This window comes from Zalophus californianus, chromosome 9 (genome assembly GCF_009762305.2).
Source record: "Zalophus californianus isolate mZalCal1 chromosome 9, mZalCal1.pri.v2, whole genome shotgun sequence".
Taxonomy (NCBI): Eukaryota; Metazoa; Chordata; class Mammalia; order Carnivora; family Otariidae; genus Zalophus; species Zalophus californianus.
In genome coordinates this window covers 59743204-59767645 of record NC_045603.1, presented here as the reverse complement: position 1 = coordinate 59767645, position 24442 = coordinate 59743204, and the positions used below count along the sequence as shown (strand labels likewise).

The 24442-nt window shown below is 48.5% G+C and overlaps 1 long non-coding RNA gene across 1 annotated transcript; it reads left to right on the top strand.

The window, feature by feature from the left end:
• Positions 1-6868: 6868 nt before the first annotated feature.
• Positions 6869-21906, top strand: LOC113921278. Its single transcript, XR_003519622.2, has 3 exons — positions 6869-6903; positions 10862-10982; positions 21620-21906. It is a non-coding gene; the product is annotated as an uncharacterized LOC113921278 (long non-coding RNA).
• Positions 21907-24442: the final 2536 nt, after the last annotated feature.

The following is a 24442-nucleotide window of genomic DNA, read 5'->3' as shown; positions in this document are numbered from 1 at the left end:
CTTCCCCCTCCTCTCTGCTTTCGCCTCCTTCCTCCCCCTCCTTTCCAGATGTACAACGTAAACGCTCGGAAAAGGAGTCGGAAAAAGGGAGCGGAGAATTTCCTAATGAGGAAAGGAATCACCTCTGGAAGGAGGAGGGAGCCTGTATATGGGTGTGGGGGTCTCCCTCATTCCTTCGGGAAGGAGACTTTGGGGTCTAAAGAGATAGGAGACACCTCTGGCATCTAGCCAACTGGGATTCCCCCTTGCCTTCCGGGGCCACCGGGTGCCTGGGTTCCGGCCAGCTGGATTTGGGATTCAGGAGTTCAGGTACAGAGCCCGCCCAGGCAGCCTGATCTGATGGAAGACCTGCCTGCGGCTCCTCTAGTTCTCCTGCCCCCTCACCCCCTCCCTCCAAGCTGCTAGAATTGAAAACCCAGGAGTTTGGGATCACTCACCAGGTGATTCTGTTCCAGGTCACCCCCTTCTTGGTTGTAGGGTATGGAAACCTCTGTTGAGACCCTCCCTAGAATCTGGCAGTTGACCAAGAGCCTGGGAGTGGTTGGGAGGGGGGGTGCTTTGGCCCCTCAGTGTCTTCTTGATCAAACTGGCCAGATTCCTACAAACTTGAAGATTTGTAGAGTGGGGTAGGGTGGTGGTGGTGTCTTGCAAAGGGACCCAACCTTTAGGTTCTGGGAGCTGGAACCCAGGACCCCATTATCCCCTGATCCCCTGTGGATGTAGAGGAAAGGACTCTTTAGCAAGGGAAGGCAGTGACCCCCTGCCCACCCCTTCCCCCAGCCCTGGCTCTGTGTGATGAGATCACCTTTCAGGATTCTAGTCTTTATCTTAGTCTGGGGGAGGGGGACCAAGGGGCCTAGATTCTCTCCTAACCTTTCCTTCCCAGCCCCCTTCCTGCCTTTTTTCCCCCAGGACTTCTCCCCCTTCCAGAATAATAATCCCCCAAATCAAACCCCGCCCCTTCTCTTCCCCAGGCCCCTGCCCCACTCTGGCCTGGGGTACTCAGAATGAAAGTGCCCCAGAATCAATGCTTTTTCCTTCCACACGGAGTCTTCCTCCTCATTCTGCTACTCTCCTTCCTGTCCCAAATCACCCAGCTGTTTTTTAAAAAGCCCCTCTCCAGAGCCAGTGCAGCCCAAGGGAGAGGCCAGCTGGTCAGACTGTGGGGTGATGCTGGCCCCCATCCCACTCTCACATCTGTAGGTCCTGAGCCTTTCTTAGGTGAGGAACCCAAGGAATCTCTGGGTCAGAATCTAAGCATGCCACTGCCTCAAAGGTAACCTCTAGGTGAAAACTGCTCAAGCCAAGGGCTGAGAACCCCTTTTGGCAGGAGAGGGGCTGTGGCCTGACTGCTGTGTAGCCCAGCAAAGCACAAGTGTATGAACCCAGCTCTCTCGTTTTTTTCAGCCCAGGCATAAACTCTTAGATTTTCCCAGGATTTGGGAGCTTGGGGTGGGGGTGGGGAGGGGCATAGGGAGGGAGGTGTGTGACTCAGCTCCTCCCAGGAGCTTTGGTGGGGGACAGGGGACAGAGTGTCCTGCCCCAGTCCTCCTCCTCACTCCACACCCCCAGCCTTGGCCAACTCAAACAGGCCCCCTCCCTGTCCATTCCCCGCTCCTGTTTATACCGGGAGCCCCTTAGTCATTCTCTGGCTGGCTTTTCTACTCTCCCCAATATCCCTCCTCTCTTGGCTCTCTCTGCCCTTATAAGTCCTCTCCCAGTGGCCCCAACACCTCCTCCTGCCTTTCCTCTCACCATGTCTGCCTTTGCTTGGCTCTGCTTTCCTCTGCTTCCGGGTCAGGCCTGGCTTAGGGTTCCCTCCTAGTTGGAGCTGCTTCTGTACAGCCCTCCAGGTCTGGAAGGTCAGCCTAGGAGGAGCCTGAAAGGTCTGCCAGGAGGGGGTTAACCTAGAGGTTATCAGCCAACCCTCTCTTTCAGAAGAGGAAATGGGTGTAGACAGATGAAGTGACTTATCCAAGGTCACAGGGCTAGGCAGTCAGTGGTGTTTTGACTCTAAACCCAATGCCCTTTCTTCTTAGCCAGCTGACCTCTAAATGCTCTGTCTTCTCTCAGCTTTCTCTCTTCTGTGTATCTCTCAGCTTGTCTCTGGCCCAGCCTGTATGTCTCCAAGTGTCTCTGTTTTGTCTCTCAGATCTGACCTCTCTGGTACTCTCTGTCCCTTCAATGCTCAGTAGGAATGATTTGCTGTGATGACTGACTATTATGAATCACAGTCCGCTTGACGGAGGGGCAGGAGTGAAGGGCAAGGGCAGGACACTCACCAGGCTCCTGCTGTCACCAGCCTGCCCGCCCTGAAGGCTGGAGCCTTAAAACAAGAAGAGGAAATTTTCAGAGATGGTCAGGGTAGAGGTGTAAGTTCTAAAGCCAGGGACCATGCTTAGTTTCAATAGGGTGGGAGAGGGATGAGCAGTATTAATGGTTTATTTCCCATGTGCTATGTGTCTGGTCCTGCACTTGACTTTTAACCTGCCTTTATCCCATTTAATCTTCCCAACTATCCAGCATTTGAATGTACCATATTCTTCATTTTACTGTCAAGAAACTGAGGCCCAACGAGTGAAGCGACTGAGCCAAGAGCAACAGAAAGAAAGGGGCTGAGGGGCACCTGGGTGGCTCAGCCGGTAAGCATCTGCCTTCGGCTCATGTCATGATCTCAGGATTGAGCCCCGCGTGGGGCTCCCTGCTCAGTGGGAAGCCTGCTTCTCCCTCTCCCACTCTCCCTGCTTGTGTTCCCTCTCTCGCTGTGTCTCTGTCAAATAAATAAGTAAAATCTTTAAAAAAAGAAAGAGAGAAAGAAAGGGGCTGAGGTAGAATCCAAATTCAATCCCAACTGATAACAAAGTCATTGCTTTTCCCACTGTACTGTCAGTTTAGCCCTCTAAACTGGGCTGGGTTTCTATAGGGGGAAGATTCTGGAGCAGGGATCTTTAACCTAGGTCCACTGTCCTCAGGGTGGGGTGGTGCGAACACTGGGTGCACAATCCATTAGTCCTCTGAAACTGGATGGAAGTTCTTGTGTGTATGCATGTGATTCCTCTGGGGTGAGACCCGGTTGTTTCTTTTAGAGTCTCAAATGCCTGGAAATTCTACGAACATTGAGGCTGGATGTCCTGATTTCAAGGAATAGACTCAAGCCTTGTCAGGTCTGTAAGAAGCCTGGTTGGGTGGTTTGGGCTGAGTGAGGTCTTCATGAAATAAAACTTCCTCACTGGTGGTTGTAGGTGTGCTGAGACAGTTACCGATCCCCTCAACCCTTGTCGTCTAGAGAGACCTGGAACTGCCAGAAACCCCAGGCTGGTGGCTCTTGCTTACTGTGGGGGACTGTGCAAATACCATGTTCTTAATGTCACTTGATACAAACAAGACTGGGAAGAGCTTGCTGGACAAAGGGGCCAGAGGGGTTAGGTGGTCTGTGGCTCCTGGCTTTGGCCTGGGGGTCCCACTCCCTCTGCCCTGTGGTGGGGTGATGAGTGGGAATCCTCCTCAGAGAGGGAAAGAAGGAGGGATATACTTAGGAAACTTATGGAGCTGCGGTGGGGTGGGGGGTGGATCTCTGGAAATAGAGTAGGAGCCCGGTTATCCCAGGAGTCTGGGTCCAGAGCCTGGTAACGCTGAGACATGGCTCTGAGTGTGTGTGTCTAAGAAAGAGTAATTGGAAAGTACAGGAGCAAGCCATCTGAACCCTTGGGCTCTGTCACTGCCCTGACTCAGGTCTCAGCCTAGAGGAACTGATGGCTCCATCATCTGTGAGTCACCACCCACCATCCCCACTCCCTGTCTGGTGGGAAGAACCCCCTCCCCCATGCCCTAGACCTAAAGTAAACCCAGACTACCCTCCCCTTTCCCCACCCACTTTGCTCAGAGCACAGAAGGGGTGGATGACGTTTGCTAGGGTGACAAGACCAGTCCTGGGGGATAGGATGCTTGAGTTCTCTTGGTGCTCCAGGGCTCTGAACCTAGGGGTTGAGACTGTGACCAGATAGCTCTGTAAGGAACCAAACCTGGGAGATTTCCCAAGCTGGGCTAGGTAAGGGAGAGACAGAGGGACAGGAATCAGGGGAAGGACACTGATGGGAGAGGGGCAGGGCTAAGGAGACGCTAGGGTGAAAAAAATATAAGACCCAGGGGTGCAAAACAAGCAGATCAATGGGAAGGAATTTCCTCCATCCCAGCTAGAGTCTTTGCTTCCAAAACCTCTTCAGTTTTTCTGTTCTTTTTTTCTGGAACAGAATTCTACAGCAAAATGTAACAACCCCAGATAGGAAGTTAAAAGGGAAATATGATTCTCTGGGGTGTTCTAAACGTTGACCTCATTTTATTTGCTCACCCACCCCACCCCCATTACTTTCCATCCTTTTTCTCCCCCTTGCTGCCTTGGAACTACCCCTGGAGAGCAAAGGAGTGCCTGAAGCTTCTGTGCTCAAAAACCTGGGGGCTGGAGGAGAGATCCATCCGGGGTGGGAGCTGTGGGAGGGAGCATCAGTTTCCTGGGATGGCCTTCCCAGATGTAAGCACATCTGGAGCCCATCAGGGAGGGACCTGGAACACCAGGATTCCCAATACACATCCGACTGGGGCTGTGAGGGGCTGAAGATGAGCCAGGCATTCCCTCCCACCCCCATAAATTTGCCTGCCATTTCTAGCCCTCTCCTGGGAAGGATTACCAATCCCAGACAGGAAGTTAGGGCATTGGAAGGGGCTGGGAGCAGGGCAAGAGATCACAGGGATTGCACCCAAACCCAGACAGACTGTTTCATTAGCTTCAGCTCCTTCTGGCTGTATAGAGATGACATCTCTGATCAGGAAGGAATCAGGGTTTGTGTGTGTGTCTGTGTATATAGCATAGGTATGCCATTTGTTCTTAACAAAATAATAAATTTGCCCTGGCATGAGATTAGGGATGGGGGTCAGCATGTCCCCCCTGCTTGCTTCTCATGAAAGGACAGAAGTCCTGCCCATGAGTCTCTGGACCTTTTGCACTCCTCACCTCTCCACCCTCAAACAAACGCACACACACTCCGTCCTTGGCTGCAAATTCCTCCCTGTCCATCGTCACCTTGTAATGAGCACATTTGTTTTCCAGGGACCATGTACAGGGCTAAGAATAGGTCTATCCCCTTGCCCTTCCCCTCGGGGAAATCTAACCTGTCAGGGTTGAATTTGGAGGTAAATGGGGTGTACAGTGACCCCTGCAAGGGGTCCAGGTATTGCCAGCAGCCAGCTCCTAAGGGTAAAATGGAAAGTCTCTGGGGCCAAGACTCAGGAGTTCAGTGATACGGAGCACTCCTGGGGAGTAGAGCCCTCTCCCTTTCTCCTACAGCTTGATGGGGAACCAAACCTGGAAAGATTCTTTTTTTTTTTTTTTTTTTTTTATTTGTTTATTTGAGAGAGAGAGAGAGAGAATGAGAGATAGAGAGCATGAGAGGGAAGAGGGTCAGAGGGAGAAGCAGACTCCCTGCTGAGCAGGGAGCCCGATGTGGGACTCGATCCCGGGACTCCAGGATCATGACCTGAGCCGAAGGCAGTCGCTTAACCAACTGAGCCACCAGACGCCCCTGGAAAGATTCTTAAACAGCCTCTGGACTCCAAGGTTGTGGCTTACTGAGAGAGGGCTACTAATGTAGTGTTGTATACAATTTTTGAGTGCAAAAATATATGGGGGTCTTCCTGACTTACCTGCAGCAAAGATTGAATGGGCTTTGCCCTTTGAGCCTCCACCCCTTCTCACCTCTGGCCTCAACCCCTGACTGGACTTCAAAGCCCCAGGGGAGAAGCCAAGAGGAGGTGTTCCCTGACCTCTTGGCTCAGATCCCTTTCAATAGCTATCCAGCAGCTCAGAGGCTGGGCACCAGAGACCTCCCTGTCCCCATCTCTGATCTAGGCTTGGCTAGGGGGTCCCAGCAGACAGAACTGTGGGGTGGGGGGCTAAGGCCCTCAGGTCTTTAAGATAGAGGGATATGTGATGGAGATTGACCTGGGAAGAAGGGAAATGGGGTTTGGTAGGTGGCTGAATGGCTGGGGGAGGAAAAGGTGGGACGAAGCTCTAAGCTTTCACCTCAGGGAGATCAACCCTTCCTTCAGACCACACCCTCACACCCAGCCTGTCGTGGCACAGCTGGCCACACCCCCACAGCTGGCGGGGAAGAGATCACAACCCTACCCCCCTCCACAAGCCAATTGCTTACAGATGTGCCACGAAAAGGGGGGGGGTTGGAAGGAGCTTGGGTGGATGGGGGTGCAGAGAAGGAAAACTGAAGAAAGGAGGGGAGATTCTTGGAAGGGAGAGAGGGAGACATTGTGGTCACATGGGGAAGCCTGTGAAGATGAGGAAGTCAGAAGGAAACAGTTGGAGAGGGAGAGGGGAAAGGAGAAAAGAGGGTCTCATTCCCCCTGCAATTTGCCCTACCCACTGCAGGCAAATTAATCTTAAACCAAAGCTCTCATGATGCTACTTCACCCCTCCCTCAAAACCTTCCATGGCTCCAGCCTTTTAACCAGTAGAGATCTGTCTACTCGAAAAGTGCTGAGAACCATGCAAGACACACAGAAGTATGGTTGACCCACATCAGTGTACATTTTGAGTGCTAACTATGTACAAAGTTCAGTGGGCCATGCTGGGAGGAATAAGAAGGGAGAAGAAGGAGGGGGCATCGGGCTATGATGGGGATAGAAAGGAGCAAAGGGGTGGACAGAGAGGCCACATAAAGAAAGAAAAGGCGGAGTGATTCAGGAGGCAGAGCCAGGAGGATGAAAGGGAAGGGGTGGAGGCAGCAGGAGGGAGGGTCCTGGAGAGATGGGTGAGAGGGAGGGGAGGGGAAAGGACCAGGAAGGAAGGAAGCAGGGGGAGGAGGGAGGATGTGGAGGGAGGCATATGGAGGCATGGTAAGTAGGAGATGATAGAACTGGGGGGCTATCCTTTCCTCCTGCTGGGTCGGGAACTCTGCTGGCCCCCAAGAGGCACTTTGGAGTGGGCAGGAAGCCCGCAGGCTGCCTGGTCTGCTCCTCACCTGCTTCCCATTTAGGACCAAGCTTTCTCTGTCCCTTGCCATTTTGGGGTCCTTGAATTGACTGTTCACTGGCTCCCTGTCCTCCTCACCCCTACCTCTTGGGTACTGATTTCTGAAGTCAACTTCCTCTGCACTCATCACACTGCAGGCCAGTCTCCTGTGTCCCTCTTCTCTGGGTTTCTTTCCCTGAAGTGGGTGGGCAGGGGTAAAGCAGACCCAGAGGTGCTTCCAGCTCTGGTCTGCTTTCCACTCAGTGTCTCCCCTCCTCTGCCAAATCCGTCCTGGCCTGAGACATTTGTGTCAGAAGTCCCTTTGGCCCCTTTCCTGCTCCTGAATCCCTGGAGTGGTATTTGGGGGTAGGAGGAGGGGTAAGGTCCGAGATGGAAAGTCTGACGCTGAGTCCAGGCCCCCAGCCCCACTCAGACGGGCTGAGCTCATCTCTCCAAGCAACCACAGCTGGACGTTTTCCATGTGATCACCTCAGGGATGGGGGCTGGGTTCCAGAAACCCAGACAGAGCTGACTGAGTTTCACAACAGGCAGACTTGGGGACAGAGCACCCTCAGGTGCCTCCACCCCACTTCTGCTGTGCTCTGTAGGGAAAGACCTGGGGGAGAACCAAGACCAGAGGAGAAATCGGCCTGGAGAAGAGTCAAAGCTGGGATAGATTTTGGGCCCAAGTTGGCCCAGGTTTTTGTATCCCTGCATGAGTGTTCACCATTTGTGCCGGTTGGGCTGGGAAAAGGTCCTGTGTGCTGTGAATGTTTATGGGAGGTGAAAACCTCTGTGTGTGTGTGTGTGTGTGTGTGTGTGTGTATGTGTGTGTGTGGTCTGAGCACCTGAACGTGCTTGTGTCGGTGTGCACAGATGCAAGGGCGGGGGTGGGCATCTGTGTCCTGAGTGGTCAACAGGCCACAGTTGGGGCGTGATCTCTTGCCACTGCGGGGTTGGGGGCGGGTGAGCTAGGGGCTTGAGGAATGAGGGCTGCCTGCTTTCCCCACCATTCCATCCCTTCTCTAGCCAACGGACTTCTCTTTCAATCACAGATAACTGGAGGGCCAGAGAAAGCAAGCCATAAAACAGAAAGAGGAACGGGTCACTTTCTTCCCCAGTGAAAGAAATTGGGGCGAGGAGCTTCAGGGACTGGCTGAGGTGGGGGTGATCGTTCAGCAGTGGATGCGGAGGTTGCCATGAGAGTAGCCCCTGGCGCCCCTGCCATGAAGGCTGCTGAGCTGGAAGCAGTAGGCGGCATCCAGCGTGGGTCTCCGCACCCCTTTCCTCCTTCTCCCCCAGGCCCTGGGATGTTAGGACCGTCTGGAGGAGGCTGGTGGGGAGGTAGGAAAGAGAGTGGGCAGGAAGAACTTGGCTGTTTGTTCCCTCTCTTTCCGGACTCCTTTGTGGCGGCAGACTGGCTTCCTTCCTCACCGGGGCACCTTGGCTCCCAGCTCATTTCCTCTCTTATGCCTTAGCTCTCAGCCTGGCCCAGTGGAGTTTTTCCAAGTGGAGACTTCTGGGAATGGGAACCCCTAGATAAGTGGAATAGGGGCTAAGGAATGCAAATGGGGTGCCAGTCTGTCCCTCTCTCAACACGTTCAAGGTCAGTAGCCCCACGTGAATGAACGGTGGGAGGGGCTCATTGGCCAGAAGGTGGGGAGCCTCTGAACAGAGCAGGGACCCAGGTATTTGGTTACCTGGGGCCTGCCCCTCCTGTAACCTGGGATGTGGAGAGAGCAGGGATGAAGAGACACCCCACCCCCACTGCAGCCTAGCTTCCTTCTCTGTGTCCCTACTTGGCTGTCCTTGCCTCAGTCTGCCCTGCCCCACCTCCCACCTCCATCCACTGCCCTACAAGTCAAGGAATGTAAGTTTCCTCTCTCACTCTCTCATTGATTAGTCATGGGCACCCCGATCCCCGCGGGAACCGTTACTCACCCTTGGGCCCCCCCTCACTGGCAGTGGTCTCCCCAGAACTGGCTGAATTCCTGTAGGAGGAGCTCACAGTGTTGGACAAGGAACGGAGGCGGTGGGGGTGGGGGGTGGTGGGTGGTGGGCAGTGCAGTGTCCTAGAGACGGCCAAAGCAGGAGCCTCTCCCTCTCCCCAACACACACGTGCAGGGAGGTCATCCTCCTGGCTCTGGTCACTTTAATGGCCACGGGGGTTTAGGCAGAAGGGGTAGGCTGGGGGTAGGGGCCTGTGTGCTGTGACTGTGTGGAGAAGGGCCCAAAGCAACTGAGCATCTAGTCTCTTCACCGGTGCTGGCTTCGGGGCCAGGAGAGGGCCTGGGGCCCGCTCTTTGGACTTGGCCGAGTGCCCAGGCCTGGCCTCTGTCACCCAGAATCAGACAGGGGCCTTTCCCAATAAGGAACCTCCCAACTCTGGGTCTACTCCCTTGCTGCCCCCACTCCCTCTCCCCTCTAACAGCTCCTCTGCCCTAAAATGGCCACGTTTTTCTCTCCTTTCCTCCTTCCCTCCCCCCTCCATCCAGGTTTGGGCCCCAGGGGAGAGGAGGGGGCTAGGGAAGGGTAAGGACTGCCTGGGGGCCAGGCGAACAGTTTTGGAGAAGGGTAATGGGATTGCAGGAAAAGAGCGGAATCAGGCCACATGACCCAGGTATATACAGAGGGTGGGGGTAGAGACGCAGCTTCCTGGAGTTGTCTTTTCTTATAATAATAGCCTATGGTATTATTATATATACTATATACGATTATACATATCATAATACACACTATGTATTCTGAGAGCTTTACATGTATGAATTCATTTACTTGGTACTGCACCATATGAGGGAGCTGCTGTAGATCTATCTGTTAAGATGAGGGAACTAACAATCAGAGAAAGACATGTATCATATGATCTCACTGATACGAGGAATTCTTAATCTCAGGAACAAACTGAGTGTTACTGGAGTGGTGGGGGGTGGGAGGGATGGGGTGGCTGGGTGATAGACATTGGGGAGGGTATGTGCTATGGTGAGCGCTGTGAATTGTGCAAGACTTGAATCACAGATCTGTACCTCTGAAACAAATAATGCAATATATGTTAAAAAAAAGAAAGAAGAAGATAGCAGGAGGGGAAGAATGAAGGGGAGTAAATCGGAGGGGGAGACGAACCATGAGAGACGATGGACTCTGAAAAACAAACTAGGGGAGGAGGGTGGGGGGATGGGTTAGCCTGGTGATGGGTATTAAAGAGGGCACGTTCTGCGTGGAGCACTGGGTGTTATGCACGAACAATGAATCATGGAACACTACACCAAAACTAATGATGTAATGTATGGTGATTAACATAACAATAAAAATTTTAAAAAAAAAGATGAGGGAACTGAGGCACAGAGAGTTTAAGTCACTAGTTCCAATGTCCCTGGAAGAGCTGGGATTCAAATCCAAGCAATCTGGCTTCACTTTAGGAGAAACCAACCCACTGGCTTTGTCCGTGGAATACTTGAGCCTCACTGGCAGGGGCATAAGGAATGCCCAAGTGGCTTCTGGGGTGGTGATGCTCACAGAAGCTGCCAGTCAAATGTGACCCGTTATGGACCCTTGGGTATTTGCATGGATTCAGACTAAACACTCCCAGAGAGCCACTGGTCCATTAAAAAAAACCAAAAACCAAAACCCAAAAAATGTATTTGTTGAGTGACACACAAATGATATGCGGGTTAGCACAGAAGCCAAATAAGTGTAACTGAAGGGTTGAGGGGATGGTGGTGGTGGGGATGCAAAAAGGGGCCGGAAATAAGAGCTAGGGTTAAGATGGAGTAATGAAGAGGAAGCCACAGGGTGTGTGTGGAGGGACCTTCTTGAGCCCTTTTCCAGCCCTTGCTTATGTTCCAGGCATTTAAAAATAGTGAATTATTCTACCTACTGAGGTGGTGAAAAGAAGAGGAGGCTGAGAATTCTTCTAGCCCTGACAGCAGACAGGGGACCCCCTGGGATGGATCCAGGTATTTGACTTGTAAGTTCCGGCTTGAGTACGACCCTGCCCTTCTCTGGCTCTCAGTTTTGTCTTTCCCAAACAGAAGGAATTGAATGAGATGGTCCCTGAGTTTCCATCTCCAACACATTCAGATTCCTATGTAAGAACTCAGTGGGGGAAAAAAAAGAACTCACTGGGGAAAACCAGCGTGGGGGCTGGAGTCCTTCTGTGTGTGTGGGTGGGGGGTGGGCAGGACAAAACAAACACTTGGTAACTAGGATGAGCTCAGGGCTCTGAGGGAAAGGCTCTGCAGGGGGTGATGGGAAGGAAGCCAGGCCAGGCAAGGCCAGACCCCAGAAAAGTGAATGGAAAATGGACTCACTCATTCATTCAACCATGTACCTTCAGAAATTAAAGCCTAGGAATCTGAGCTTCCCATCCAAGGAGGCTATAATGAGACTAGGAGCTCTAAATGTCTGGGAAGGGCAAACTTTCAGGTTCCTCCCCAATTTTTGAGGTATCGTGGGAAAAATTGGCTAAGTTACCAAGTACCAGGTACAGATCTAAGCATTATGTATATATTACCTCATTTAACCTCAAAATAATCTGAAGAGGCAGCACTTTATATCTTTCAAATCCCTTTCCCTATTTCATCTTCCTAATAACCCTCTAAAGTTTACAAAGCCATTTGACTGATGAGGAATCTGAAAAAGCAGGAAAAGGCGAAATGAGATTTCTAATAGGACTTTTCTAACTGGTAAAGGTGGGACACCCTGGAAGGAGTTATGGGGATTCTCACTTCCTGTGAAGATCTTTTCTACTCTGGGTTTCAGGATTGATTTAGCTGAAAGAAGGTGGGGTGCACTTTCCAGTCCTTGACAGGCAGGAGATGGGGTTATGCACCAATGTCACCTGATATGTTACTGGTTAGGAATGAGAAAATTGCACCCTGATACCTTAGATTTGTTCTTAAGTCTTTAGAGATAGAAACAATCATAGAGTTGGGGAATTACTTTAAATCTGCCAAAGGAGCTTGAGAGGCCAGAGGCTGAATTCTGAGTAAAGTAGCTGCCCTTTGTTTGACCAGCTACTGCCTCAATAGCAGGATAGAAGGAAATTAGATATACAGAGGGACTTCCCTATTGTTTGGGTTGATGGCGGAATCTTGCCTCCTGTGGGTGATTGTAAAGTTAATAGATTCTTCCATCACCAGTCAGCAGGAGGTGGGGGTATGAGTGGTAGTGGTGGTGGAGAAGGGGGGGGATGGTAGTGGAGATGGAGTGGTTCCCCTAGATGACCTCTGACCAGTTAGAAGAGCCTGAGATTTCTGAGGAAGAGGAGGAAATTTGCCAAAAGGGCACTTTGAGGGGAGGGTCCATGTGTTGGGCTCCAGCCTGGGGTGAACTCAGAGACATAAATCACACCTCCCAACTGCCCATTTCCGCTTTGAGCTCGGTTCCCAGCCAAAAGCCCAGCTATCCTGCCAGAGGAGATGGAGTGTGGGGATGGGGGAGGGACCACGGAGCTGGGAGTCAGTGGCTGGGAATGGGAGTCAGCTGGGAATGAGCATCTGGTCTCATCGTGAGGGCTGGTAGGGCAGGGAGCCTGGAGACTTTAACAGAACTGGGTTGTAGAACCCTCATTCTACTTGGGACACACCCACAGCCACACCCAATCTTCTGAATTCTCCTCTCCCACAAACCAAAAATTGTGACGTGCCTCAAAGGCACAGACACCTACTTAGACCCACCCCCACTCTTTACCCATCCAGCTGTTTCTCACTTTTGTCAGAAAACCCCAGATCTTCCGGTGAACTGCACTAGGAGAAAGAAGTAGGGGGTGAGAGAGATAAGAGTATCCTGGATCTTCATTAAGATCTGGAAACATCCTCCTCTAGTGATTCAAAGGCCTGTGTTTCTCATCTCTTTGGCCCTTCCCCACAGGGGACAGGTCTGGCTGATCTTCCCTCTCACTTTAGGAGAACCTTGGGGCCTCTTGTCCTCTTGGTATGCAGTGCCTCCAAACCAGGAGGTAGAGCAGGAGACCTGACCCTGAGTATGCCTCTTAGGTGAGGTAGATGTTTGAGGGCAGGAAGTTGAGAAAGTAACTGAGACAATGATGTTTTCCACTGGATGGGGGCCAGGTTGCTGGGTTCTGTCTGACTCTAAGAGCACCTCCTACCTCTTCCTTTGGTCAGCTTTCCACACAGTGCTCATTTGTGGGGGGAGATAGGAGAGGCAGAGTTCCATGAGAGGAAGGGCCTTTTCCCTTCTGTCAGCCCTTTTCCAGGTGACTGTACTGGATTGATGAGGGATTTGGGGGTATAAGTAACCTTGTCCAGCCTGGGACCTTCCCATCCATGCCTGGTGTTCTCTTCCATGTAAAGGAGTTTGCCATTACCCCTCTATGGTGTAGCATACATCTAAGGGGAACTATTATGAGGTGCCTAGCTGGCTCAGTCAGTAGAGCATGCAACATTTTCTTTCTTTTTAAAGATTATTTATTTATTTATTTGTCAGAGAGAGAGAGAGAGAGCACAAGCAGGGGGAGCGGCAGGCAGAGGGAGAGGGAGAAGCAGACTCCCTGCTGAGCAGAGAGTGGTCATGGGGCTTGATCCCAGGACCCGGGGATCATGACCTGAGCCAACTGCAGATGCTCAACAGACTGAGCCACCCAGGTGCCCCTGGAATATATTTTTTCCTAGAAAAGGGGATGGGGTGAGGCCACAGCTACCAGGGCACTTAAATGAGGGATAAATTGACATTAAAGCTTCCTTCCTCCCTGACCTGTGAGGAGCAGAAAAAGCCTCTTCCCAATACAACCTCTGTCAGTCACTTGAGGCTCAGTGATTCAGTGTTGTTTCACTATGTGCCCAATTTATCTTTAGTTTTTTTTCCTGTGATTTTAGGGTTTGGGATGCACTGTCCTCTGTATCATTCGTCAAGGCCTGCATGCACTTCCCCCAGCTTATTCTAACTCTCAGCAATGCCCCACTCTTCTGAATTCTTGCACTCACAGTATGAACTTACACAGTCTAGCACTTAATGATGCAGGGCATTTATAAAGCCCTTGTGCAGTTTAGAGAGTGAATATATTTGGATGTATATATGATAGAAGCAACTGTAAATATCTTATGAAAGCATATTCCATAGAATTTTTAATGCTAATGTTTGCTTTTTGTTAATGTCCTTCTAATCTGCACAGGAAAGGTATATGTTATACTGGAAAGATGACCTGGGTTTGAATGCTGCCTCTCTCACGTAACAGTTATGTGACCTTGGCAAGTTCCTTAACATCCCTGAGTCCCAGTACCTTCATCCGTAAAGCAGACTTCATACCTTCCTTGATTTGTTGGGAGAATGAAATGAATACAGTGTTTGTACAATTACCTGCCACAGTGCTTGACTGCAAATAGTAAAACGTCATTCAGTCCAGCTGATGAATCTGAAATCTATTCAGTCTGATAAGCTCTTTGAATGAAACGGAATGTATTTTATTGGTCAGTTCTCAGCACAGACATTACTTCCTCCAAGAAACTTTCCCTTTTTTTCTTGTAATTGTATTTATTTTTTATTCACATAAAATGTATTTTTTATTTCAGGGGTCCATGTCTGTAATTCATCAGTCTTACACAATTCACAGTGCTCACCATAGCACATACCCTCCCCAATGTCCATCACCCAGCCTCCCCTCCCCTTCAGCAACCCTCAGTTTGTTTCCTGAGATTAAGAGTCTCTTATGTTGGGGTGCCTGGGTGGCTCAGTCGTTAAGCATCTGCCTTCAGCTCAGGTCATGATCCCAGGGTCCTGGGATTGAGCCCCACATCGGGCTCCCTGCTCCTCCAGAAGCCTGCTTCTCCCTCTCCCACTCCCCTTGCTTGTGTTCCCTCTCTCGCTGTGTCTCTCTCTGTCAAATAAATAAAATCTAAAAAAAAAAAAAAGTCTCTTATGGTTTATCTCTCTCTCTGGTTTCATCTTGTTTCATTGTTCCCTCTCTTCCCCTATGATCCTCTGTCTTGTTCCTCAAATTCCTCCTATCAGTGAGATCATAAGATACTTGTCTTTCTCTGATTGACTTATTTTGCTTAGCATAATTAATACCCTCTAGTTCCATCCACATCGTTGCAAATGGCAAGATTCCTTTTTTTTTGATGGCTGCATAATAGTCCAGTGTGTGTGTGTGTGTGTGTGTGTGTGTGTGTGTAAATATATACCACATCTTCTTTCTCCATTCATCTGTTGATGGACATCCAGGCTCTTTCCATAGTTTGGCTATTGTGGACATTGCTGCTGTAAATATTGGGGTGCATGTGCCCCTTCGGATCACTACATTTCTATCTTTGGGGTAAATACCCAGTAGTACAATTGCTGGGTCATAGGGTAGCTCTATTTCCAAGAAGCTTTCCTTAATTCCCCACCCAGTTTCTCAGGTCTAGTCACTGCACTGTATCTTCTTGTTTAATTGTCTCCCGCACTAGGCTCAGCTCTGTGAGATAAAGGTCTTGTTAACGTCAGTTTTTTCGCCTAGCACATTTAAATATTATTGGAATAAATTAAGCCTTTTAAAAAAAATCAATGGTGGGGGCACCTGGCTGGCTCAGTAGGTAGAGCATATGACTCTTGAGCTCAGCGGCGTGAGTTGAGTCCCACACTGGGGGTAGAGTTTATTTAAAAAAAAAAAAGAGCAATAGTAAACATAACAGTGATATTACAAAATTAATTTCTGAAGTCTCTGACAATTTTTTTAATAAGATAATCTTATAGCAAGGGTGCCTGGGTGGCTCAGTTGGTTAACCGACTGCCTTCGGCTCGGGTCGTGATCCTGGAGTCCCGGGATCGAGTCCCACATCAGGCTCCTTGCTCAGCAGGGAGTCTGCTTCTCCCTCTGACCCTCTTCCCTCTCGTGCTCTCTCTCATTCTCTCCCTCTCAAATAAATAAAATCTTTAAAAAAAAAGATAATCTTATAGCAAGATAACACTTTTTGCTATCGTGCTTTTGATGTACATGCAATTCTTTTTTTTTTTTTTTAAGTTTTTATTTATTTATTTGACAGAGAGAAACACAGCTAGAGAGGGAACACAAGCAGGGGGAGTGGGAGAGGGAGAAGCAGGCTTCCCGCTGAGCAGGGAGCCCAATATGGGACTCGATCCCAGGACCCTGGGATCATGACTGGAGCTGAAGGCAGACGCTTAATGACTTGAGTCACCCAGGTGCCCCGATGTACATGCAAATCTTGAAATGTATCTGGAGACATGGTCCTACTGCTGGTTAACTTTGTTCACCTGACAGAACCATATTTTGTAGGTGTGGCAGAGACCACTGTCGCTCAGCATCCACTTTCCTCTTCTTTCTTTTAGTAATATGACCCCTCCCCCTGCCACCCACACACTGAATTTTAGCACAGTACACGGCTGCCAGCTAGATACTACTCTGTCCAGCCTCTCTTATAGTAGTGGTGGCCACATAACTGAGTTCTGTTTAATGGAATGTGAATGAAGCAATGTGTGTAACTTCCGGGTCATGTTCTTAAAAAGGAAAGCTGATTGCCCTCTACTTCCTCCTTCTTCCTTTTGCTTGCTGGGACATGGTGACAAACCAAACAGCTACTTTTGACCAAGCCATACAAGCCTTCTCCATCAGTCAAGGACTGTCTATACATGTCCTTCTGGTCTATTCCTTTATTTGAACTATTCTGTTTGTGGGTGTCTTTGTTATAGCAGCATGGCCTACATTCTTTGAAAAAAGATTAAGGGTGTCTGGGTGGCTCAGTCGGTTAAGGGGTTGCCTTCGGCTCAGGTCATGATCTCAGGGTCCTGGGATCGAGCTCCACGTTGGGCTCCCTGCTCAGTGGGGAGTCTGCTTTTCCCTCTCCTTCTGCCCTGCCCCCCAGCTGGTACACTGTCTTTCAAATAAATGAATTAAATCTTTAAAGAAAAAAGAAAAAAGATTAAGATCACCATGAAATCATGAAATCTCAGCCTACGTTGAAGAATGTTTTCAAGAAGTTCCAAAATAAAATTGAACCAATTTCAAAGAAAATAGAATCTGCTGACATCTAGTTTATTTAATGGCATTTTGTGAAAAACTATGGAATTTGCTCTATCATGAGCATATTCAAATTTCTTGCAGGTGTATAAACATCCTACCTCTTCTATTTCGCATAATATATTATTTATGATAACTTTGAAATCCTAGATGGATTATGGGGTAGTCAGCCTCCGAGATGGTGTAGTGATCTTCATCTCATGGTGTTCAGGCCCTTGCTGTGTCCCCTTCCTACATAAATCATGGCTGGCCTGTGTGAGCAACACAGTACTGCAGAAGTGACGTGTGTAACCTCCAAGGCTAAGTCATAAAAAGACGTTGCAGTTTCCAACTTGGTCTATCTCTTGGATCACTTGCTCTGAGGGAAGCCAGTTGCAGGTCATGGGGATACTCCAAGCAGCTCTGTGGTGATTAACTTGGGCCCTCCCCAAAAGCCAGCATTGACTTGCCAGACTTTGAGTTCATTCATGTGAGTCACCTCCCAGTACAAGGTGGCCAACCAGAGCCAAGCTTTTAGAAAACTGCAGTCCCAGTTGGCATCTTGACTGCAACTTCAAGAGAGACATCAAGCCAGAGCCATCTGTCTGAGCTGCTCTTGAGTTCCTGACCCACAGAAACCGTGAGACAATAAATGTTTATTTAAGTCATTACATTTTGGGGACAATTTGTTATAATACCTATAATTTGTTAGGTATAATTTGTTATAATAGACATCCAATGTAGATTATAAATTCCTGGAAAGTCGGATTTATGAGTTAAACCTATTTTACTTCAAGTTACTGCATGAACTACCTCCCTACTTCCACCTTGGAGATTAGAGCATACTAAAATATCTGGTGAAATGTGAGAGGTGAAATGACATTCCCCTTGAAACTTAGCATAATAAATTTGAATGAGGAAAAACAAGATGTTAGTCAATCTATTTTGACCATTTTTAATTTTCTGAGGGTATTTAGGATCCCCCAGAGTGGAGGTGAGGACAAAGGAGTAGAACTCAGGTCTCAGGGCAAGTATTGGTATTTGTCATTCTGGAATCTCCCCAGATTCTCTGTTCTCAATTTTTTTTTTAAGATTTTATTTATTCAGGGGCGCCTGGGTGGCTCAGATGGTTAAGCGTCTGCCTTCGGCTCAGGTCATGATCCCAGGGTCCTGGGATCAAGCCCCACTTCGGGCTCCTGGCTCAGCAGGGAGTCTGCTTCTCCCTCTCCCTCTGCCTCTCTCCCTGCTCATGCTCTCTCTCTCTCTGTATCTCTGTGTCTCAAACGAATAAATAAAAACTTTTAAAGATTTTATTTATTCATTTGAGAGAGAGAAAGCGCACAAGAGCGGGGAGCGGGAGAGGGAGAAGCGGACTCCCCGCCGAGCAGGGAGCCCGATGCGGGCAGGACTCGATCCCGGGACTCCAGGATCATGACCCGAGCCGAAGGCAGTCGCTTAACCAACTGAGCCACCCAGGTGCCCCTCTGTTCTCAATTCTTTTTTTTTTTTTTTTTTTTTTTTTTTTTTTAAAGAAGTTTATTTTATTTATTTATTTATTTTTTAAGATTTTGTTTATTTATTTGACAGAGAGAGAATGAGAGAGAGAGAGCACGAGAGGGAAGAGGGTCAGAGGGAGAAGCAGACTCCCTGCCGAGCAGGGAGCCCGATGTGGGACTCGATCCCGGGACTCCAGGATCATGACCTGAGCCGAAGGCAGTCGCTGAACCAACTGAGCCACCCAGGCGCCCTCTGTTCTCAATTCTTAAGTGGAATATGTTCTTATGCCTGGGTATATAGGGAGGCTTTGGTAAATGGGGAGTTTCCAGTATCTTGTGGAAACTCACCTGGACAAAGGAAGTAAGACAATGCCTGGAGGGAAAGGAAAGGGTTGCCTCTCTTCACAGGATAAATTCAGGCACAGATTCTTTCCCAGGAACCAGGGGAACACTGCACAGATAGCCAGAACCAACAGGCTCAGCCCACTGTGAATCTGAATGGGCAGGAGTGGGCCTGAGTGAGGAAGGGCAGCTCTGTGGGCAATACAGCAATCGATCGGAGACAGATCTGCATTAGACCCAAACTCAATGTGTTTAATACAGTAGTCCCCCTTCATCTGTGGGAAACACATTCCAAACCCCCACTGGATACCTGAAACCAAGATGGTACTGAGCCCTATATACTGTATTTTTTCCTATACATACACACCAACGATAAAGTTGAACTTTTAAATTAGGCACAGTAAGGGGCGACTGGGTGGCTCAGTCATTAGGCGTCTGCCTTTGGCTCAGGTCATGATCCCATGGTCCTGGGATCAAGCTCCGCATCAGGCTCTCTACTGGGTGGGAAGACTGCTTCTCCCTCTCCCCCGTGCTTGTGTTCCCTCTCTCGCCGTGTCTCTGTCAAATAAATAAATAAATAAATAAATAAAATCTTAAAAAAAAATTAGGCACAGTAAGAGATTAACAACAGTCTTAAAATAGGACAATTATAACAATATACTGTAATAAAGGTTATAAGTGTGGCCTCTCTCTCAAAATATCTTACTGTACCATACTCACCCTTCTTATGATGATGTGAGGCAATAAAATGCCTCCATGATGAGATGAAGTGAGGTGAATGACATATGTTACTACTGACCTCCTGACATATTGTGAGACACTCATCTGCTTCTGGACCGTGGTTGACCGCAAATAACTCAAACTGCTGAAAGTGAAACTGCAGACAAGCAGGGGTGGGGGAGGGGCTACTGTACAATATATGTCCCCCAGATGAGCATCACTTTATTTTTGACACAATAGTTTTAGATTCTTTTAGTTACAAGGTTGACTAGAGCCTCCAGCCTTCTAGGTACACAGATTAGGATTTCTGGACCTATGATCTTCAAATCCCTGTGGTGGTGGATGCCCAGTGTGGGAATAGAGTTAGCAGGAGTAGGGACACTGGGAACTCAGAACTTTCACTTCCCCACCTCTTCTAGTACATGGTTCCCTTGTTTAGACAAAGCTTATGCCTGGGATCACACAGGGTTCTGTGGGTGCGATACTGGTCACCCTCAACAAGGGAAAGTCAATCACTTCTCAAAATTAAAGAGCAGATACTGAAGGAGGAAGATATTCTAGATACCATCTAGCCCAATGTCCTTATTTTACAGATAAGGAAACTGAGGCCCAGAGATATGAAATGACTTGCCCAAGGTCATACAGCTAATGTGGGATAGAATCCAGGTATCTTTATACTACGGTCTTTCCATCATGCCACATTGGCCTTCACTCTGCTAATTCCCATTTATCCTACTAACTCCCAACTGCAAGTGCTGGGTCATATTCGGAAAGGTCCACTTCCATACTTTTTTTTTTTCCAGTGGAGGGGTGAAGATGAAGAGCTTCTGCTACTGCTCTTAGAGTCTTATCCCTTTTCCCTGTCTCCCTTTCTCCTGTTGCTCTCAGTGAGGAACTGAGTCTATTTCTCCATATCCGGGAGGGCTCTCAGAAGTTCTGGGCTCCATTCAGTTTGTGGCAAGGGAAGCTGATGGGCATAATGCCCTGGGATGCCCTCTACCTTGGCAGGCTGATTGTATCCAACTGGTGGTCATGGCCTAGTGCCCACTGGCAGGGAGGGTGCCCACCCATACATTAACTTGGTGCCTGGCATCCAGAGATGCCAGATGGCTAGCTGGATACCTATGTTGCATCTTCCGTGGTCTGCTGGTCCTGGTTTGTGTCATTTTTAGATTTGTAGATGTGTGGGAATTTTACAAGGGTGGTCTCTCTATGGATTTAAGATACTGGCATCTCCAGATTGGCAGGAAGGACACCTCACCGCCAACCTAGAATCTGAGCTAAACAGCACAGACCTGGACTTCAGAAAACTCCTTCAAATGTCTCTGTGATTCACCTTTTCCTATCTTTCCTCCACCGTAGAGTTTTTTGTATCCCCCCTTCCTAGCCTCGTATCAGAAGCTGATAGCTCTTGGGGGCCTGGCTGGCTCAGTGAGATGAGTGTGCTACTCTTGATCTCAGGATTGTGAGTCCAAGCCTCATGTTGGGTGTAGAGATTACATAAAATAAGTAAATAAGGGGTGCCTGGCTGGCTCAGCCAATACTCTTGGTTTTTTTTTTTTAAAGATTTTATTTATTTATTTGAGAGAGAGAGAATGAGAGATAGAGAGCACGAGAGGGAAGAGGGTCAGAGGGAGGAGCAGACTCCCTGCCGAGCAGGGAGCCCGATGTGGGACTCGATCCCGGGACTCCGGGATCATGACCTGAGCCGAAGGCAGTCGCTCAACCAACTGAGCCACCCAGGCGCCCCAATACTCTTGGTTTTGTACCAGCTCAGGTCATGACCTCAGGGTCCTGGGATCAAGCCCTGAGTTGGGCTCCATGCTCAGGATTCTCTCTCTCTCTCCCTCTTCTCTTTCTCCCTCCCCCTCTGCCCCTCCCTCCACTCCCTCCCTCACTCTCTCTCTCTCAAATAAATAAATAAAATCTTTAAAAATAAACAAACAACCAAACAAACTTAAAAAAAAAAAAGAAGCCGACAGGTCTGAAGTCAAAGTCTCCAAGAAAGGGAAGGAAGAAAAAGGGGGTGTAAATAGGTTAGGGTAGGTGGGGACTGGGAAGCAGCAAAGGTACCTTACTTATTCTCTCCCTCAGGCTTCAGAAGACTCTGGAAGCTACCTATTGCCCAGTATTTTCCACTGCGGTCCCAGAGAGCCTTAGACTGTATCCCCACCTGCTGGACACCAAGGAGATCAACAACCCTGTCTCAGCTTTTTCTTTACAACATACTAAAACTTCACTAATACTCCACTTTTATTCCAAGATTAAATTCTTCCTTCTCGGGCGCCTGGGAGTCTGCTTCTCCCTCTGACCCTCTTCCCTCTCGTGCTCTCTATCTCTCATTCTCTCTCTCAAATAGATAAATAAAATCTTAAAAAAAATTCTTCCTTCTCAGAATCTGTTGAGGCCACATTTTTCTCTCTTGGAAGACTGTCTTTTCAGAAGACTGGATTCTAGGGAGAGCTGGGTACAATTTCCCCCATTCGCTGTCCTCTCCCTATCAAAAAATCTCTCAGAGGCTGGATGAAGAGCATCCCCTCCTTGCATCAGTTGTCCTAGGTGTGGGGTGGTTGAAATCTATGCTCTTCTTCACACCTGTTAACTATGCCCACAAACAGAAAGCAGTAGATAGGTGGGGTTATACTTAGGCCAAGATCACACGGTCCCTGTTAGGCCTTAGGGGCAGGGAGAAGGAAAAATAAAGAACTGCCCTTATTTGTCTCCATGTCCTCTACCTGATTGAGATACGGATGTGTGTGTCTGTGTGTTTCCTCTCTACTGTTCTCTTCATACTCATGGCTGTTCTCTTCTTCCCATGCTCACTAGCAAAGACAACTCCTTTCAAACCCATTAGTGATCCTTCAGTCCGTGTTGGAGTACCTGGGCTATATCTTCAGAAGTGAAGGTCATTTATAAGTAGTGACGGCTCTCAAATGGTTCCTTTATTGGTGAAATGGGACAATGTCAATAAATACCCTTAAAACTGATTAGGACATACAATAATAATATCAATCCATGGAGGGTATAGGGCTAGGAAAACAAACGACATCAGATCCAGAAATCTACTCTCCTTTCCTAACTACATTGTGCTCTACCCAGATTAAGTAAAAAGCAGTCATTTCTTTTTCATTTTTTGGATGTCTGACCTTGACTGAAAGGGTGCCCTTTGTCTTTCAGATTTTTTTTTTTTAGAGAAAGAGTGTGCGTGGGTGCGCATGAGCTGGTGGGGGTGGTGATGGGAGAGGGGCAGAGGGAAAGAATCTCAAGTAGGCTCTGCACTGAGCATGGAGCCTGATGGAGGTCTCATCATATGACTTTGATATCATGACCTGAGCTGAAACCAAGAGTCCAATGCTTAACCAACTGAGCCACTCAGGCACCCCTCAAATTTATTAAAAGTTAGAAATCAGGGCACCTGGGTGGCATAGTTGGTTAAGTGTGGGACTCTTGGTTTCAGCTCAGGTCCTGGTCTCAGGGTCATGTGATGAGCCCCCCATTGGGTTCCATGCTCAGCACAGAGTCTGCTTGAGTTTCTCTCCCTCTCCTTCCCCTTTTGCACCTCCTCCCACTGCCCCGTGTTCTCTCTTTGCCAAATAAATAAAAATTATTTATTTGACAAAGCGGGAGCACAAGGAGGGGGAGCGGCAGGCAGAGGGAGAGGGAGAAGCAGACTCCCTGCTGAGCAGGGAGCCCGATGCGGGACTCGATCCCAGGACCCTGGGACCATGACCTGAGCCGAAGGCAGATGCTTAACCTACCGAACCACCTAGGCACCCCAATAAATAAAATCTTTAAAAAACATTTAAAAGGAAGAAATCAAGGAGAAAACACAATGTATGGAGATAATCTTGTGCTGCCTGTACTTCATGTCATCTGTGTATTAGGTACCCTCAGTTTAGTTATTACAGCTAAAATGCATTAAGTGCTTACTGTTAACACTGCTAAAAACTTTAGTGCATTTTTCCCCATTTATACCTTTAGATGATCTTATGATTCAGGTGCTGTTCCTTTACTATCTTCATATTCTTAATCGTTACCATGCTATACTCTTTACTTTGTGATTAGCGTGTGGCGTTTTAAGGATCCATTAAGGACCTGGGTCCTTAAAAACTCAAATAGTGTCATTATCTTCCTTGTAAATTCCTAAAAAGCCTTTATTCAAGGCACTATGTGGTTTGAGAAACTTTATTGTACTTAAGAATGATATGAGGTGTATTGTGAAAAATAGGTTCCTGAGTGCTCCTTCCAGATATTCTGATTCAGGAAGTCTGGACCAAAGCCCAGGAATCTGCATTTTAAAATAAGCACCCAAGTAATTATGATGTAGGTGATATTTGGATTATGCTTTGAGAAACAGTGCCTTTGACTATAAATGGCTCGAGGATAGGGCTGTAACTATAACAAATCTTCATGTGTACATCCCATTTAATTTGCTGCATGTAGCAATAGATGTGACATGGAAGTTTGTATCATCCTTGGCTATGGACTAAACTCTGCTCACTCATGCTCATCTCACTTATTTTCTGCTCCAAGGAGAGGCAGCCCTGCAGCCTCCCTGTTGGATGCCCTTGGAAAAGAGGCTGTGTTATACGTTAAGAGGCTTTTTCTTTTGCTTATCTGAAATCTCTCTGGGCAGAGGTTTGGTGAAGGCTGTATACTTTGACATACTGGCCCTGGTGATTCTGCAGTCTTCACTTGAGAGGCCTGAGAAGAAGCTGTCATTTTTCTCTACATTTTGAAATGCACAACGCAGGGGGGCGGGGTGAAGGGAGGAGAGCCCAGGGACTAAGCTGGGTTGGTAAACAAGCTTTGAAGCAAACTAAGAAAGCACATTAGCAGGGGAGAAATGAAGGGCTGCACGCGGAGCCTGTAACAACACAGCATTCTCTGAAGAAAGACAGCACCAGTCGCTGCCGG